At 33.5% G+C, this 18,806-nt stretch overlaps 1 long non-coding RNA gene across 1 annotated transcript; it reads left to right on the top strand.

The window, feature by feature from the left end:
* The first annotated feature begins 11,560 nt into the window (after window positions 1-11,560).
* Window positions 11,561-15,269, top strand: LOC112737820 (uncharacterized). The gene is made up of 3 exons (XR_003169098.3): window positions 11,561-12,316; window positions 12,390-12,492; window positions 15,004-15,269. It is a non-coding gene; the product is annotated as an uncharacterized lncRNA (long non-coding RNA).
* Window positions 15,270-18,806: the final 3,537 nt, after the last annotated feature.

The raw sequence follows: 18,806 nt of genomic DNA, 5'->3' as shown, positions 1-18,806 counted from the left end.
TCTGGAGAGGAGTGGTACCTCCGAGAATTAAGCTTTTTGGGTGGTTTGTGCTTATTGGTAGAGTTAGTACTAAGGAGAGGTTGAGTAGACTAGGCGTTATTAGGCCCAGTGATAATGTCTGTGTACTATGTGAGAAGGAGATAGAGTCGGTGGAGCATTTATTTCTTCTATATGAACTAACATGGCAGGTGTGGTGTAGTTGGTTGAGGTCTTTTGGTGAAGTTTGGCCTATTCCTGGAACCATAAGGGAACTGTTTGAGAGGTGGACCGGTAGGCATAAGCGGAAATAAGATCAGAAGAAGTGGTTGACGGGGTTCTTTACAGTTATTTGGAACATTTGGGTGGAACGCAATGCTAGCATTTTCAATAATCAGGAAACAGGTGTTGAGTTCGTAATAAAGAAGACAATTCTGAGCTACAAAGAATGGACCGAGAGTGATCCTTTTGGTGGTTGAAGGCATTGCCAGAAGTTACAAGGATTTTATGTATTTCTATGTAGTACTTGTTATTTAGTTCGTTTGCTCCACATTAGTGTGTTGAGCTTATTTTGGTTAAAAAAAATATATTCTAGAAGCCCGATGAAGGATTAAGCTCAAAAACAGAGTTCGAAAAACGCAAAGCGTTCACACGAAGCTACAAATTTAAGGCACAAGATAAATGTACAAATATCAAGGTATATATATAGATATATCAAAAGATAATAGTCATAAGGATCTAGCCGCCGCCTGCGGAGTTTAAGCCGGCTAGTTATATACAAACATACAGAGTTTAGAAGGTAAAATAGCTTATACAATAATTCTCTCAAATTAAGCCTCTAAGGCAAAATAGATACAAAAATGAGAGATCTAATCAAAATAAAGCAAAAGACTTCAAAACATAGCAAGGATCCTCCGCTCTGTCACCATCAAAGCAACTCACCGAGGTGGGTTGCGACCTGCATCTGAAAAATAACAACAGAGTATGGAATGAGAATCGGAGGTTCTCAGTATAGTAACAGTGCCCAATGATGTAAGATATAAGACTCCGAGATGCCAGAGGCAATCCTAGAACTTCATATCCATCATGAGATTAAAGTAAGATATAAGACTTCGGGACGCTAGAGGCAATCCTAGAACTTCATATCCATCATGAGATTGAAGCTTAAAATATAAGTAAAAATTTTAAAACATAAATTTAAAACCACAATGAAAAAGGGGTAATCCAACTTAGTGGATTTCTACTCTAACATTTCATCGCTATCCCACAGCCTTCACCAGCCTAACCTCCATGCGATCCCATCGCCACCGCCTTCCGAACCTCCTCAATCCTAGTAGAATACACAATTAATAACAATGCAAGTAAAGCACAAGTATAAGCATGTATATCAAGTAATTCAATAAGCATTTAGGCATGTTGAACACTTAGGCAAACAATACAAGTCGGCAAAGCAAACAAGCAGATAGAATATGCACATGATGAATGACTGTCCTATTTGGCTGTGATATCACATCGTCGATTCAACTGCCAACCCGACACACCTCCATGGAGATGTCGCCTTTCGGTCATCATATTGGGAACCCCCAGGATATCGTGCCTGGAACACGGTCTAGGATTTAATGCCTGCACACTCTAGTGATTCCGAAAGGATGCGAGCGGGATACTTTTGCCACGGATCTCACATCTCAACGTAAGCGGGACTAACCACCGCTCTTACGCCGCCGCCACGACCTCGACAGGCGGGATCCAACCACCGTCCCTACCAGGCGCATAGCGTCTCAACAATATCATTTAAAAATATCACATCAGTGGATTCAGAAATCATTTTTAGTATTCAGCCCACGCCGAGTCCTCGACTCCTCTCAACATCATCAATTCGAATTTCACAATTCATCATTTTGATCGTTATTACAACACTCCGCCATCTCACTCAACTAGTTCGTCCTCAGTACTCCAGAAATATAAATCTCCATTTTTTAAATTTTTTTCCAGAAATACCTAATTAAGTCCACCTAAAGCCTTCTCTATGTTTTAACACCTAAAAACAAGCTAAAGAGTCTTAGATAAGTGTCACATAAGTTTACAAGCTTATCGGGGAGGTAAAACAGTTAAAAACAAGATTTTTATTGAAAAACAGGGTAGTGTGCGTGCGCATAAGGTTGTGCGTACGCACCTCCCAAAAATTTTCTCAAAGTGTGCGTACGCACAGTAAGTAAAAGTTGCTATTTTGCGTACACGCACAGATACGTGCAAACGCCCCCCAACAGAAAGTACCTCCCGGCATGTGCTTGCACACAATGTTGTGCATACACACAACTTGAAAAATTCATAGGGCTTGCGTGCGCACCAAAGTGCGCGATCCTCCCAACAATAAGCACCTCCTTATGTGTGCGTGCGCACACATGTGTGCGTACGTATGTTTTCAAATTTTTACAGGGTGTGCATGCGCACAAGGCTGTGCATACGCACAAGTCAAGACAAGGCCACTGTTCAGAGTACGCACACAGCAGTGTGTGTGCGCACACAAGCCAGAAATCTCAAATTCTGCAACATCACATAATTCTGATTTTTGACACCAATTTTCAACGATCATATCTTTCTCTACAAAATTCAAATTCCTACAAAATCTATACCGTTTTAAAACTCTTTGAATTATATTTAATTTGATATAAAATTCAAGCAATTTCAAAAATCATAGCTCAAGATATGATCTTGTTCACCAAAAATCTAATTTTTACCAAAATCTCTAAACCTCAATTTTACCAAACTCACAATCCAAAATTACTTATCCCACATTTAAAATAGTCACAATGTACCTAGAACATATTCACATATCCTCCAATTACTTCCACAACATAGAATTCACATTTTCATCATTTCCATACCAAATCATCGATTAATTCATAAATCTCTCAACAACACACAATAACGTCACACATCAACAATTCCTCATACACAAATCCATCACTTACCACCCATCATTCTCATAATAGCCACCCAACATCAATCTTAACACAAAATCAAAAATCCATCATCATGCAACATAATTCAAAGTCATACATCATAATTATCAATATTCAATTTCAATCCTATCCTGTGGTCAACTAGCCTAAGTGTCCAGAAATGTTATATATTACATAGAAAAAACCGAAATCATACCTTGACCGATTTTCAATATGTACTAAATCACCAAATTGACCTCAACCAAGCTTCCACAAGTTCTCAAACTCAATCAAGCCACCAATCAATCTCCATCAAGCATGAACAATCAATATTCCAAGCTTTACACATTAATGTACCACAAATTAATACCTAGGGTTCCTTATTATTCAATTTCACGAGGATTAAGAATAAACTCACCTTACCCAATATTGATTGGGTCAAAACCCAATAGGAACCAAAGGCTAAAGTGTACCTAAACACCCAAAATTACAAAATTTCACTCAATACAAAACCTAAAAATTTTGAATTTATGAAAGAAAAGGCTGAGAAGGGATTCGTGATTTTATTACCAGTTTTTTAGATGGGTTTTTTAGAGCTCTTCATAGTGATCGTGTGGCCGTAAACGGTGCGGCGATCGAAGCTCTATAGCTCAAGTTATGAGCTTGGAAAGTTTGAGGTGAATAGTGTTAATAGAACCCTCTTCTCTCTTCTATTCACTTCAGCTGTGTTTTTGGTGTTTGAGTGTGGTGAATAGGCCGATGGCTCATTAAAGAGGGGTTTTATATGTTGGGCTTGGGCCCAGATTAGGCCTAGTCCAACCCGTTAGCATTTTTTTCTGTTTGGCCTAATTTCAGGCCAAACCTTTAAAATTAGTGTCCGATTTTCAATTCTAAATGTTTTCCTAAAGTTTTCTGCTGTTTTTAATTATTCTCACACAGTATCGGACAGACTTAAATCGGTTCGGCCAGTTAATCTGTCGGTTCAAAGTTTTACACGGTTTTTCGCAAAAATTACATTTTTCAACTCAGAAAAATCTACTGAATCCAAATATCATATTTATATTTCCAAATTAACATTCTAAATTTTTTAGATCCTATTTTAGATAATTTAATTATTTTAATTAAATGGTTAATTAATCACGGTTCTTACAAATACAACATCCATGCGCATAGCAAAATTCTAGTTGACTCAAATATTTTTACATAATCGTTTTTAATAGTAGAAGAGATCAAATAATTATATTTGTGTTAAATTAAATTAGAACAAATCAGGTTTGCAATCACTTAATCTAAATATTTAATGTTGTCATTGTTCACATTAAACAATTAGATCTTGGTATAGTGTAGTATACATTACATTGATTTTTATTTTTGAAACTATTTTTATCCTAGTTGACTCTAGTTGACTAAACCATTAATTATGGAACTCTAAACATTCCCGAATCAGTTGTCGCGCCACACCTGCACGAAAGGTTTGGACTAGCTTTTCTTCTTTACTCTCACTCCCAGTTCAAGTTTGAAGCATAAACAGCTATATCAAATTTCATTCTTTTTTCATCAAACATAACATTATTAAAAATCATCTCATTCCTACCATTCCACACAAACCATATCGTCGTAAGAAACTCCTTTTCTTATTAATACCCTATCCACCCAAGCCTCAAAGTATTCCTTAGAGGAATCCGGTCAAAGAAAAGGTAGTGCACCGTTTCCAGTTCACCAATATACAGCACACAATTTGCATTCAAACTCGACAAAAAAATATTTTCACAATCCTTTTTAATAATAGAATCTGATCAAATAATTATATTTGTGTTAAATTAAATCAGAGCAAATCAAGTCGAATAACTGTAAAATAAAAAAAAATCAGTTTTCAATTAATAAATCTAAATATTTAATTCTGTCATTGTTCACAATAAACAAACAGTTAGTTTATAAAATTTTGGTGCATATATTATACAGTACATTGGTTTTCTCTTCTATTCTTCTTACATGATCAATAATCATACCGATGTTCTATCTTTTTCTTCGACTTCTAAAAATTTAACAAAGTTGCTTTCCAGGGTTAAGTTAGAAAGAGCGTGATCCTCGGACAGCCTTTCATAATCAGAATTCCCGTTAGAACCAAATCCAGCCTATCTATTTGCGTAAAATAGGCTCTATCCGCACACTGTTCACTGATAGTAGCTAAAAAGCTCAGACATTGAATTTAATTAAAATCATAAATATATTACAACTACTTTTAATAAAGAAGCAAAATGTCAAAAGAGCTATATAAAACAAGTATAGAGGGTTAAGTGGTTAACAAAGACAATGATATAAGAAAGAGCTAATAATTACTGAACTAAACAATCATAAAACATTAAATTTCAAAATCTTCATTTTTTTTTATTTTTAGACTATTTTACTAGTAACTCTCACCATCCAAAACAATATAGCCTAAAAAAAAGTAGTGAAACAGTGATAAAAACCATAATCTCCAATTTGCCAACTTTAGGGTGGCTACATTGAGTGCAGGTGGCAATTCAATGCTAGCAAAATCATTTTAAAAACTTTAAACATTCAAAATTATTTTCGAAATTCTTAAATTCATATAAAAAATTCTAAAATTATTTTAAAAATTATTTTAAAATTCATAATAAAAAAACATTTGAACCTAATAAAAAGAAGCATAAAAAACCTAACAAAAAAAGGATATTCAAAATTATTTTAAAAATTCTAAAATTTATCAAAACAAGATGTCTAAAAAATATTAGAAAAAAACATTCAAAAATTAAAAAAAATATATCTAAAATAAAAAAATCATCTAAAACCTAAAATAAAGAAACATCCAAAACGTAAAAAAATATTTTAAGCGATTTTTATTTTTAATTTTTATTTCGAAATTTTTTTTTATCTTAGTTGGCTTTAATTGACTGGACCAATAGTTGGTCTCCTAGACTTTTTCTAAATGAATACACCGTCCATGCGCATAGCAAAATTCTAGTTGACTCAAATATTTTCACATAATCGTTTTTAATAATAGAACGGATCAAATAATTATATTGGTGTTAAATTAAATTAGAACAAATCAAGTTTGTAATTAATAAATCGAAATCTTTAATATTGTCATTGTTCACATTAAACAATTGGATCTTGGTACAATGTACTATACATTACATTGATTTTTGTTTTTGGAACTATTTTTATCCTAGTTAACTCTAGTTGAGTGGACACTAAATAATCTTCTAGACTTTCTCTAAATAAATAGTTAAATATAACGTCCCGGCACCGGATTTGATGGTCTGACCATTAAATGGTCCCATAACAAAATATATTTTTTAAATTTTTTAATAATTGATAAATAGTTTTTATCTAATTTTAATTACAAATTAACCCCATATATTTTATTTAATCATAAAAAACTATTTTTTATTTTATAAATTATTATTTTATCATTAATCTATTATGTTTATTAACAATCAAAAATAAAAACAATAACAAATTAGATCTTCCATTGATTGTAATAAACTTTTCGGCTATTCCAATCGATTAAAAGATTATATTTGATCCGTGACGTTCAGGACTGTGAAATCATGTTTCTTTGAAAATCAATCGATTGGATTATCAAAACAATCGATTGAATTTCAGGTTTTTCATAATTCAATCGATTGGACTACAGTTTGTTATCACAAAACAATCGATTAAAAATTGCAAGGCAGCATGGTTTTCACAAAAATCAATCGATTGGTCATATTACCCAGTCGATTGAACGATGACTAAAATGTGGGTTTTTAATAATTCAATCGATTACTTATACTACCCAATCGATTGAATGCTTCAAAACAACCTGAGATCTCACAATTCAATCGATTGAAGTCATCAAAATAATATGAATTTGCTGAATTCAATCGATTGGTTGTGCTAAAAGACATATAAAATTGATTAACCATCACTTACAATTCCTAGGCACAAAAAGTCACAAGTCTATTCAAATACGTATAATATATTATCATTTATCCAAAAGAGAGAATGCATAACCAATTACCCTAAAGAAGACTGAAAGTTTGGAGTCCCATTCATTTATGCAGTCAATCACGTTCACATGCTAAAGCGAATAAGCTCAAGAAGACAATGTTATAAGAATGCAAAATTGACATCACAGGTCTAAAATCTGAATATATCTAAAACTAAAAGACGGACGAGATGCAATTCTTAGTGGATTAGGATCAGCCTCAATTCTTTCCATTAATATCAAGTTCTAGATATGCAAATCCATATTGTTTTGATGACTTCAATTGATTGGGTAACACAACCAATCAATTGAATTGTAAGACCTTAGGTTGTTTTCGATTAGGTAGTATAAGCAATTGATTAAATTATTAAAAATCCACATTTTAGTCATCGTTCAATTGATTGGGTAATATGACCAATCGATTGATTTTTGTGAAAATCATGCTGCCTTGCAATTTTCAATCGATTGTTTTGTGATAACAACTTGTAGTTCAATCGATTGTTTTGATAATCCAATCGATTGATTTTCAAAGAAACACGATTTCACATTCCTGGACGTCACGGATCAAATATAATCTTTTAATCGATTGGAATAGCTAAAAAGTTTATTACTATCAATAGAAGATCTAATTCGTTATTGTTTTTGTTTTTGATTGTTAATAAACATAATAGATTAATGATAAAATAATAATTTATATAATAAAAAATAGTTTTTATGATTAAACAAAATATATGAGGTTAATTTGTAATTAAAATTAGATAAAGACTATTTATCAATTATTAAAAAACTTAAAAAACATGTTTTGTTATGGGACCATTTAATGGTCCAAATGTTCTGGGACCATCGAATCCTTTGCCCAACGCCCCCATAGTAAAATTCTAAATAGCTAGTAAAAGGAACCACTTAAAGAAATCATTGCAACACAAATGAAAAACTTAAATACATCATTGAATAACGTAAAAACTTAATACTCCTCCTATGGACCCTAAACATTCCCGAACCAGTTGTCACGCTACACATGCATGAAAGGTTCGGACTAGCTATTTTTCTTTGCTCCTTCTACCGGTTTCGGTTTGAAGCACAAACAAGAAACAACTATATCAAGTTTTATTCTTTTTTTTCATCAAACATAACATCATTAAAAATCATCTCTTTCCTATCCTTTCACACAAACTAAATCACCGTAAGAAATTCCTTTTCTTACTCACTATCCACCCAAGCCTCAAAACATTTCTTAGAGGAACTGGGCCAAAAAAGGGTAGTGCACCGTTTTCAGTTCACCCATACACAGCATAAAATTTGCATTCAAACTCGACAAAAAAATTTTTCACAATCTTTTTTAATAATAGAATACATAAAAAAAATTATATTTGCGTTAAATTAAATCAGAAAAATATTAAGTAAAATAACTGTAAAATCTAAAAAACCAGCTTCACATTAAACAAATGGTTAGTTTATAAAACCTTGGTGCATATATTATACATAGGGGTGGCAAAAGGGGTTGAACCTGTCGGGCTGATCCGCTAAACCTGCTAAAAAAGACGGATCGGGCTAGGATTTGGAGCTCGCCAAATTAAAAAATCTGCCAAATCTGCACCGCCAAATTGGCGGGTTTTGGCGGGGCGGGGCGGCCGGTCCGCCGAGCTGAATATTTTTATTTTTCTTTTTTTTTATTAAATAAAAGAGTGATTACTATTATAAAATTAATAATATATACTTTTCAAACACTTTTTTGTTTTTATTTTTATTCATCTTTTAGTTATTAACTTTATTTATTTTATTTTACAATTTCGTATATTTGTTCGAATTATGTGACTTGTTTTTTAAAATAAAGATAGTTTTATTGACAAATATTATTTTGAACAATTTTATTGAAGTTAAAAATTAAAAAAATAATAAAAAAAATTATATTATAATTTGGCTATTTTTTATTTGTATTTGATTTTTTAATTATTATTTTTTAGTTAATTTTAATGAATTTTATTTAAAAAAAAAGAGACAAGCGGGCTAGCCCGTCGACTCGCCAATCCGCCATAAAACAAGGTGGGCTAGCATTTTAAACCCATTTTAGTTGGTGGGGCGGGAGGGCGGGCCTAGGCGAGGCGGGACGGGTTGGGACGGGCCAGCCCGCTTTGCCACCCCTACTTATACAGTACATTGATTTCCTCTTCTATTCTTCTTACGTGATCAACAATCATACCTTTATTCTATCTTTTTCTTTGGCTTCTAAAAATTTAACAGAGTTGTTTTCCAGGATTAAGTTAGAAAGAGCATAATTATAGGACGGCCTTTCAAAGAGCATAATTATCAGGCAGCCTTTCATAATCAGGATTCTCCTTTAGAACCAAATTCAGTCTATTAATTTACACAATAATAGGCTCTATCTGCACATTGCTCACTGACAATAGCTAAAAAACTCACATATTGAATTATCAAAACTATAAATATATTACAACTACTTCTAATGAAGAAAAATGTCAAAAGAACTATATAAAATAAGTATAAAGGGTTAAAAAAATAATGATATAAAAAAATTAGAAAGAGCTAATGATTGCTAAAATACACAATCATAAAATATTGAGTTTTAAAAATTTTATTTTTTCAGTTTTCACCTATTTTACTAGTAATTCTCACGAATCAAAATGGCATAACCTAAAAAAGAAAAAAAAAATTAGTGAAAGAGTGATAACACAAACCATAATCTCTAATTTGTGAATTTTGGGGTGGCTATATTGAGTGCAGGTAGTAATCCAACGCTAACAAAATTATTTTAAAAATTTTAAACATTCAAAATTATTTTCGAAATTCTAAAATTCATTTAAAATTTTCTAAAATTATTTTTGAAATCATCTTAAAAATGTTTAAAATTTTAAAATTATTTTAAAATTTCTAATAAAAAAACATCTGAACCTAATAAAAAAATAAAAAATCTAACAAAAAAAGATATCTAAAAAATATTAAAAAAAAACATTCAAAAAAAAAATATATATATCTAAAATTTTAAAAGAATCATCTAAAACCTAAAACAAAGAAACATCCAAAAACTTAAAAAAATATTTTAAGTGATTTTTTTATTTTTTATTTTTGAAATAATTTTTATTCTAATTGGCTCTAATTGACTGGACCATTAGTTGGTCTCCTAGACTTTTCCTAAATGAATACAACTTTCATGCGCATAGCAAAATCCTAATTGACTCAAATATTTTCACATAATCATTTTTAATAATAGAACAGATCAAATAATTATATTTGTGTTAAATTAAATCAGAACAAATCAAATTTGTAATTAATAAAACTAAATCTTTAATGTTGTCATTATTCTCATTAAATAATTGGATCTTAGTACAGTGTAGTATACATTACATTGATTTTTATTTTTAGAACTATTTTTATCCTATAGCAAAATTCAAAATTACTAGTAGAAGGCACCATCTAAAGAAACCATTGCAACACAAATAAAAAACTTAAATACATCATTGAATAACGTAAAAACTTAATACTCCTCTCGTGGACCCTAAACATTCCCGAACCAGTAGTTGTTTTTCTTTGCTCCCTCTACCGGTTTCAGTTTGAAGCACAAACAGAAAACAGCTATATCAAATTTTATTCTTTTTTTTCATCAAAGTATCAAACATAACATTGTTAAAAATCATCTCATTCCTACCCTTTCACACAAATCAAATCATGGTAAGAAACTCCTTTTTTAACTCATACCCCTATCCACCCAAACCTTAAAGCATTCCTTAAAGGAACCCAGCGAAAGAGAAGGAAGTGCACCGTTTTTAATTCACCCATACAAAGCACACACTTTGCATTCAAACTCGATAAAAAAATATTTTCACAATCGTTTTTAATAATAGAATCGATCAAATAATTATATTTGTGTTAAATTAAATCAGAACAAATTAAGTCGAATAACTGTAAAATCTAAAAAATAAGTTTGCAATCAATAAATCTAAATCTTTAATTCTGTCATTGTTCATATTAAACAAACGGTTAGTGTAAGACCCAAAACTTTTGAAAAAGGACTGTCATGAGCTAATTTCAAATTCAATATTTTTGTAGCTTTAATTTCAAAAATTTTCTAATTAAAGATAATTAATGGAAGTTTCGATTAATCGAATTTGAAATAAATTAAGATTATTATCCAATTTTATAATTATTGAATTATTCTCTATATTTAAATTATAAAATTGATAATTATAAAATAATAAGAATTTTATATAATTTGGACTAAATAATTAATATTTTAATATATTAATACAGCTATTTTAAAAAATAAAGAAATTAATTATATTATTTCAAATTTTTAAATTTAAACATTTTATTAAAAATAAGAAAAAGTCCAGGGACCAGCAATTTTATTGCATTTTGGCCAGCATGTAACCAGCAGAGAAATGTGAGCCATTGGATGAAATCTCACACCAATCTCACACCATCAAATCATCATTGATGGCTAGTTGATGGCTACCAATCACAAATGTTGTTGGCCCCCTAGCATTGCTCTTAAAAATAATTTGTAAAATTGAAGAACAAATAATATTTTTATACATTATTATTATTGGATTAAAATTTCTTTTTAATTACTCTATTACCCCTAATTTTATTAAAATTTACCTAAACTACCCCTAAACCTAATTTTACCTAAACGCTAATTTCTCCAATTCCTAACCCTAAACTTCCCTGCCTCAGCCGAAATCCCCTTTCCCCCCAAAACAGCAGCAAACACACAACACACTCAGAAGCAGCAGTAACGCTGCAATGAGAAAGAAAAGAAACAGAAAGGGAGATCTGAGAGACGAAAGGTTCAGAGAGGAGGGAGACGCCGTCGTCTTTGTCGCCGGAGCCGCAAGGAGCGTCGCTGCCGAAGCCACGCCATTCGTTCCTGCCTAGTGGCGGTTCTGCCATCCATCACCCTGTTCCGTCGCCTGAGGAGAATCACGAAGACGAGAGAGAGCTCGTGCGCGAAGGGAGCGCACAGGGGAGAAGAAGGAGGCGCTGCTTGGCCGCCGCACCTCGCCGCCGTCGCTGGAGATCTGGGAGTCACCGTCGATCGTCATTGAGCCGTGCCGGACACAGAACTGCGAACGAGAGGGATGCGATGCAGGAGCTTGATGCGAGAAAGAGGGAGCGCGCGTGCGCGCGCATGGGAAGGGCGGCGCTGCTGTCACCGCCGTTGCTGAGCTGCCGTCGCCGCTGAGAAGGCTCCGCCACTGCCCTTGTTGCTGATGGGGAGAAGGAGACCGGAATGGGTAAGTAGGAAGAGGGGTTTCTGCCACTGTTGGAACTCCATTGCTATTGTTGTCATGGCCGCCGCGCCTTTGGCTGCCGGGAGCGGTATTGTGGCCGCCAGAACCTTTGCTTGAGCCATGCCGTTTGGAGCGGTCGTTCCTCTTTTGTTACGGTAAGGGGTTTTAAGTTTGGTTTCTGTTCTTTCAAAATTTCGGGAAGATTATTGACACTGCGTGGTTGTACAGCTGCTATTATCACAGATTCAGGCCGCCGCCGTCACTCGAAAATTATTGATGGAGCTGCTGCCGGGTCGATTTGGAGTTGCGGCTGCTTCGCTTTGTTATTTCAGTAAGTAATTTCTGTTTCGAAAGCTCTGCGTTAGTATTCTATTCCATGTAATAAAGTATTTGCGATGTTAATGGTTCTAGGAGTTAGAATCCGAGTTTACTTATGGCGTTTGAAGCTGTTTCTGCTATTAAGAAAGCATGCAGAGCTCAGGTTTCGGTTGCGGTTAATTTCGGGCTGAGCAAAAAGAGTTAAACTGACACGTTGGGTTATGGTTTCGCTTATTGATGTAGGGGCCTTTTCAAAAAACCACATTTTATGAATTAGAATTATTATATATGGATATTGACATGAGAAAATATATCTTTGAGTGATTGTATAAGTCTTATGTAATTGTTGGTTATTTTGGATGAATACGAATGCTTGGTTGATTTGATTATTATTTGGTTTTGTGAAACGAATGGTTTTGAAGTGTTTCTTTAAAGTCACTTCTTTAAAACTTTGAAATCAAGTTTAATCCGTTAAAAATTGACTTGAGCTTGATTTGGTTTTTTTGAAATATGAAAATGGAATGTATCTTTGGATTCGGTCGGATTTTGAGCTGATTTTGTTTTGAACCATTTAAAGAGGGTTGTAGATTGGTTTGGATGGGACCCAGAAAGGGTGGCAAAGTCCAAGTTTTAGGTGAAGTGCTGCCAAAATTCTGATAGAATCTGAGACTTTATTGAAATGTTATTTGGAAAATTATGAGTTAAAGACTTCTACTTTTTTATTTGGATTATTTAGGAAAGGGATGACTTATGCATTTGAAATGAATTATTAAAAAGGAAATTATGATTTAGTCTTGTTTCTTAAGAAAAGTATTGTATCTCTTTTGGGAGCAAGTTATTTAGATGGAACTTATGTTTTAAGGCTGTTTTATATGTGAAAAAGGGTTTATGTCTTTGAATTTGAATTGAGGGTTTCAATTGGAGGAGTTTCAGTGACTTTGAAGGAACCTGAATGTCTATTGACAAGTTTTATTTTACAATGTTTTGGGAAAAAGTTTTAAGTACTCTTTGAATTTTGAATTTTTGCAAGACAAACAATGTTTGAGCAGTTTGGAACACTTTAGATTTAATCATGGAATTGAAGCTGATTTTGCTTAAGTAAAGGAAATGGTTTTGAAAGGGGTAATTGATTACACGACTCGGTTTGGCTTAGATTCTATTTTTTTTCCTACTCAAATTAGGAAGCCAAGGTTTTAAAGATTTTAAGCGAACTTGAGGAAATGAGTTGTGTTATTCTCCCCTAAAGACTTGAGACTCTGCCGATGAACTTTTGTTACAAAATCCTATTTTTGGATGGATGATTTTGAATATTTCAAAAGAGATCTTTAATTGCCATGGTTTTGGAAGTTTTGGAAAGAGAATGTCGAGGATGGCTTTGTTTTAAAAAGGGAACTTGCTTTGAGTAAAAGTGGCTTATGAGCCTAAAATGATTTGAGGAATGGGAATTGTAAAGCCAAGGCCGAAAAGAATTGATTTTTGATTTCAAAGTAAAGTGAATTGAGAAAAAGTGAATTATGCCTTGAATAATGATTTTTTGAGTTTGATAATGTTGGATGGTGGAAGTGCTATTATGTTATGAGCCGGAATGGCTGTATATGACAATAAATTATGGCTGATTATGGAATATGTTATGAGCCGGATGACTGAGTATGAATATAAATGGTTATTGAATTGATAAAGTAATTGTTGCACTTCTAATTATCTGAGATACGAGTTTTCTTGGGTAGAAGCAGTGGCTAGCCACCACGTGCTCCCGGTTGAGACTCGATATTCTGTTGACCCTACGTCGTAAGTGTGGCCGGACACTGTGAAAGTTCCGGATGAGCTCGCCCCCGTGAATATACACTAGTGAGGGTGTTGGATGTGAATTATGATTATGATTGTGAATAACTCGAGTTGGGGATGCACGACAGAGGGACAATCCAATGGTTAGCTACCAGGACTTGTCGGGTTGGCTTTATAACCGACAGATGAGACTCATCAGCCCCTAGGACAACCATTCATCATATGCATCTATGTGACATTGTTTGGGTGTGTATATTGTACTTGGTTTGCCTTTGTGATTAATTGTGGTTAACTGCTAATTATTCTACTTGAAGTAATTGTTTGTTTGTGCTTGAATTTTCCTACTTGTGTTTGCGACTGAAATTTTGTTGGACCATGGTGATTGGTTGTTGTTTGGGTTGTTTAGGCCTAGAGTCGTGGTTGATCATGAGGTGGGCAAAAAGCCATGTCTGGCTGATGTTTCTGGTTTGGAAAAATATGAAGAACTAATTTGGTTTAGCATAGATAAACCTTTTGAAAGGTTTTTGAATTTTTAAGAAATCAACAGTTCATTTTTCAGAAAAGATTTCAGATTTTTCTTTTATAGTAAACCTTTGCTTTTGAAAAGATGCATAAGGCGGTTATTAATTACTGTAACGATCTTATCTAGCGTATCCTATTATAGTAATTTTGCAACCCTATAGTGAGAACCTTTTCGAGGATGATGTTCTAACTCCCTTATAAGTCTTTTCTTTTTCAGGTTACGGATGACGAAGTTCGGAAGAGCTTATTTTTTTCTGATAGACGTTATTTCTATACTGTTTTAGTATTTATATTTTTCCCTCGCCTTTAACTTTGCGAGTTCTGTAAGAGGGATAGGAATTGTATTAGTTAATGCTTGTAAAGTTATTAGTATATCTACATATGTATTCTTTGTGAGTTTTGTAAGTTGCATTGTAAGTATGAATGATTGTTTTCGAAAAAATTCAGTCTAAGTTTTAAACAGGCTCATATTTTAGTATTAAATACTTTCAAGGTCGTCGTAACACCAGAGCTATCAGAATCGCGCAGCCGGAAGCGTAAACTTTGATAGTTAAGGTGTTATAGTTAGTTTATAAAACCTTGGTGCATATATTATCCAGTACATTGGTTTCCTCTTCTATTTTTCTCGGACGGCCTTTCATAATTAGAATTCTCCTTTAGAACCAAATTTAGCCTATCAATTTGCACAAAAATGAGCTCTATCTGCACACTGTTCACTGACGTTAGCTAGGAAACTCACACATTGAATTTAATCAAAACCTTAAATATATTACAACTATTTCTAATGAAGAAGCAAGATGTCAAAATAGTTATATAAAATAAACATAGAGGGTTAAAGAAGACATTGATATAAAAAAAATTAGAAAGAGCTAATGATTGTTGAACTAAACAATCATAAATCATTGAGTTCTAAAATATTTATTTTTTCAATTTTCACCTTTTTTACTAGTAACTCTCACGAACCAAAATACCATAGCCTAAAAAAGAAAAAAAATAGTAAAAGAGTGATAACACAAACTATAATCTCCAATTTACCAATTTTGGGTGGCAATTCAACGCTAGCAAAATCATTTTAAAAATTTTAAACATTCAAAATTATTTTTGAAATTCTAAACTTCATTTAAAAAATTATGAAATTATTTCCGAAATCATCTTAAAATTTTTAAAATTCATTCTTAAAATTATAAAATTATTTTAAATTTTCTAATAAAAAAACATCTGACCCTAATAAAAGAAGCATAAAAAACCTAACAAAAAAGATATTCAAAATCATTATAAAAATTTTAAAACCTATCAAAACGAGATATCTAAAAAATGTTAAAAAAAGAACATTTAAAAAAAAAATATATCTAAAATTAAAAAAAAAAATCTAAAACCTAAAACAAAGAAACATCCAAAACATAAAAAAAATTTTACGTGATTTTTTATTTTAATTTTAATTTTTAAAATAATTTTTATCCTAGTTGGCCTAATTGACTGGACCATTAGTTAGTCTCCAAGACTTTCCCTAAATGAATACAACGTCCTTGTGCATAGTAAAATCCTAGATGACTCAAACATTTTCACATAATCGTTTTTATTAATAGAACAGATCAAATAATTATATTTGTAAAAAATTAAATCAGAACAAATCAAGTTTGCAATTAATAAATCTAAATCTTTAATGTTGTTATTGTTCTCGTTAAACAATTGGATCTTGGTACAGTGTAGTATATATTACATTGATTTTTATTTTTGGAACTATTTTTATCCTAATTGACCCTAATTGACTGGACCACTAATTAATCTTCTATACTTTTTCTAAATAAATAGTTAAATACAACGTCCCCGTAGCAAAATGTAACACCCTACCACACATAACCTTATGCTTAAGTCATAAAACAGAGGTGGCGAGGTATTACGACCTTTAAATATAAATTTTAGTACATATAGTATTGTAAAAAATGTTTATAACTAGGAGTCTTTGAAGAAAGGGGATAAAACAAAACTGTTAAATTGAAAAGCGCAACACTCCGATCGATAACGTAACGAAACAGATAAAGGTTAGACTATGCGAATCCATAACAAGAGAGTGCCAAAGATATGAATATCAAAACTCATGACCTGGTTCGCGAAGATAACCGGTTTGAGCATAAAAGTATACGGTATATATAAGCATAAAGTAAGAAACCCAAGGAAAAACCCCAAGGACAAACTACCAAAACATGTTCTCCAAAACAACCTCTAAGAGGAGTCAAGACAGTATATATTATTCAGTGGAGATAATAAGTATCTACATAAAACCAAAATAAAGTCCCGAGAACCAAGGATCTTCGCTAATCCAGAAGTCTCCAGCATGCCTCAGCGAGGAGCCTCACGTCCTGCATCTGAAAAACCACAAAATCCGCATGGGTGAGAACCAGAGGTTTTCAGTATGGTAACATTGCCCACATATCTAACATGTAATGTCCCGGGAAAGCCGAAGGCAATTCTAGAACTTCCAACAGATAAAAATCAAAGCTTATACACAGACAAAACCATGAATGGCAACTGACTAAAGATCTTTAGTCTATCTATTACTTCCTTTTCTAATTCCTTCAGACCTCCCAACCACCAACAGTAATAAAATATGGCAAACACAATTATATCAGACAAGGAGATATACAAATAGAAAATAGATACGGTATTTAGACAATTAGCAAGTAATATGCAGTCAATTAGGCAATTCCAAATAATTCACATAAAATGCATATGATGTATGCCTGTCCTAATGGCTGATGAGTCTCATATGTCGGTTATAAAGCCAACCCGACAAGTCCTGGTAGCTAACCATTGGACTGTCTCTCTGTCGTACATCCCCAACTCGAGTTATACTCAATCATAAATCATAATTCATATCCAACACCCTCACTGGTGCATATTCACGAGGGCGAGCTCATCCGGAACTTTCACAGTGTCCGGCTACACTTACGACATAGGGTCAGCAGAGTATCGAGTCTCCACCTGGAGCACATGGTGGCTAACCACTGCTTTCTCCCAGGGAAACTCGTATCTCAAATAGTGGAAGTGCAACATTCACATTTCATTCAATACGCATATATGTAATCATACTCAGCCATAATTCATTAATGGCTCACCCATAATTTGGCAATAACTCAGCCATCTGGATCATAATTTAATACATAGCCAGCCAATTTATTAACAATATAGCCCTTCGGCTCATGGCGTATAAAGCACTTCCACCACCATTCTCTGTATCACATACCATTCTCTTTGATCATCATTGATCATTAATTCCCCCTTTCTTCATTCACAAGTTACCACATTCGCTAACCCTTCCCATTTCTAGGCATATCATAAGGTTTTAAGACATAAGGGGTGAGATCGGAGGCTTAGAAGTATGAAATTTGGCTTTGAAAACTCAAAAATCAACTTTGGGATGAAAACAGGGTCACGCGTGCACATCGTCCACGTGCACGCGTGGAAGGCAGCAAGATACAGTGACACGTACGCGTCCCCCACGCGCACGCGTGGATGGGAGAAAATCCAAGCTACGCCTGCGCGTCAGCCACGCGTACGCGTGGGTGCGTTTTGTGCCCCACGCAAACCAGCACAACTCCCGCACAACTCTCGAGAATTTTGGCTGGGCAATTGATTTAGCTCATCGATGCGTACGCGTCGTCCAAGCTCACGCGTGGGTAGTGAATATTTGAAAACGATGCGTGCGCGTCGGCCACGCATAGGCGTGGGAGTGCGTTCTGCTAAAAATTTTACTAAGTTAAAAAAGCTGCAGAATTCACAATTTCAAACCCCAATCTTTCGACGGGCATAACTTCTCCGTTTCAAATCATTTTTTACCCGTTCTTCAAATGGCATAAACATCCCGGATCCAATTTTATTTCTAAACAAGTTTGGCACAAAACAGAGATCCGGTGTCCAAGTTATGCTCTGTCAAAGTATGCCCGAAAATCACATTTTCATACAAAACCACAAAGTGCCATTTTCAAAACAACCCAATTCCAATCCTTTTTAAAATCAACC

This window comes from Arachis hypogaea, chromosome 13, assembly GCF_003086295.3.
Source record: "Arachis hypogaea cultivar Tifrunner chromosome 13, arahy.Tifrunner.gnm2.J5K5, whole genome shotgun sequence".
Taxonomy (NCBI): Eukaryota; Viridiplantae; Streptophyta; class Magnoliopsida; order Fabales; family Fabaceae; genus Arachis; species Arachis hypogaea.
Note: the sequence above shows the minus strand (reverse complement) of the source record. Positions and strands in the feature narration are given on the sequence as shown.